The sequence below is a fragment of the Muscardinus avellanarius genome (assembly GCF_963383645.1).
Source record: "Muscardinus avellanarius genome assembly, chromosome: 8".
NCBI lineage: Eukaryota > Metazoa > Chordata > Mammalia > Rodentia > Gliridae > Muscardinus > Muscardinus avellanarius.
In genome coordinates, this window is record NC_137794.1 from 80,670,286 (window position 1) to 80,671,678 (window position 1,393).

At 34.7% G+C, this 1,393-nt stretch overlaps 1 pseudogene across 1 annotated transcript; it reads right to left on the reverse strand.

The window, feature by feature from the left end:
- Nucleotides 1-341: 341 nt before the first annotated feature.
- Nucleotides 342-1,154, reverse strand: LOC308266090 (E3 ubiquitin-protein ligase Mdm2-like; annotated as a pseudogene). The gene is made up of 2 exons: nucleotides 984-1,154; nucleotides 342-907 (listed from the first exon to the last, which is right to left on the reverse strand). The product of its transcript is annotated as an E3 ubiquitin-protein ligase Mdm2-like (transcript).
- Between the last annotated feature and the right edge of the window lie 239 nt (nucleotides 1,155-1,393).

Below are 1,393 nucleotides of genomic sequence, written 5' to 3' on the forward strand. Positions count from 1 at the left end.
TTTTTACTTACATAGCACCAAATATGACTACCATATTTTTAAAGAATAGAGAATCTAAGAATTGGAGAGATTCAGAGTATCTAAAATTTAAATATTAAGTATCTTATACATGTTTTTTCTTCTTACATGAAAGTACTAATTTAAACATTTTAAGAGAAAGTAGAAATTATTCCTAAAAGTGAATATTCACCACTTCTTCTCCCCTCAAAGTAGGTAATTATACCACAAGGAATTTCACAGGCAGATTCTTTCTTACTTTGATCAATGTAAATAAAATTAAAAGTCATCTTGTCTAAATTTTAAGGCTATAAATATGTAATTCTACTCTTATGACAAGGTAGCTAGTTGAAATACATCAACACAATCATTTGAATGGGTTTCTGCATACTGGACTGGGCTTATTTCTTTTATTTAGCTTTTTTGCACATGTGAAACATAACATAAGATCTACAGTTTTACCATGAATGATACAACCATTCTTAGTTCGACCTTGGCAAATCACACAAGGTTCAATGGCATTAAGGGAATAACTAGATTTCATATTTTCTTCATCTTGTGTTTCTTCCCTCTTAACCTCATTGACTTCTTCTTGGCTACTATAAATAAGGCTACTAGATGTTGATGTCTGAGAATAGTCTTCACTCTTGTGACTGAGAGGCTGTGTAACTGTATTGTTGTTGTTTTCCTTGACACCCAACTCCCTGGAAACAGTCACTGTAGTTTGTTTGTTTGTTTGTTTCCATAAGGCACATCCAAATCCTCTTCTGCCTGTGTTGGGTTTTCTAGTTTGACTTTCTCAAGGATTTCCCCTTTATCTTCAGGAAGCCAATTCTCACAAAGGGCCCAACACAAATGAAAGGGAAGAATTCATTTTATTGCATGAAGTACATTTCCAATCAATAGTCCGCTAAGAAAATTTCAGGATCTTCCTCAAATGAATTTTTGTCACTTTTCCCTGCCTGATACACAGTAACTCGATATACCTCATCATCTTCATCTGAGAGTTCTTTTTCTTCTTCAGTAAGGCTATAATCTTCTGAATCAAGAGATTTAACTTCAGATTCTACACTAAATTGATCTGAAACTGAGTTTTGATCCCACTAATAAGCTGAATGTTCACTCACATCATCATCAAGATCCAGATGTGGTGACATCCCCGTCGACTCACTGCCGCCGCTCCTTTCACAAATCTCCCTTCTTACACAAAGACAGGTTTTCATCAGAGGAAAAGGAGATGCTGTCTAATTTCTGGTGCTTTCTTTGTCATTGACTAGAAAATTCACATGAAAATTTTTTCTATTTTACTAATTCTTCTCCTTTTCAATGATGTAGATGGTCTAGAAACCAAATTGGAAGATGAAGGCTTCTCTTCCTGTAGCTCTTGCATGGGGTT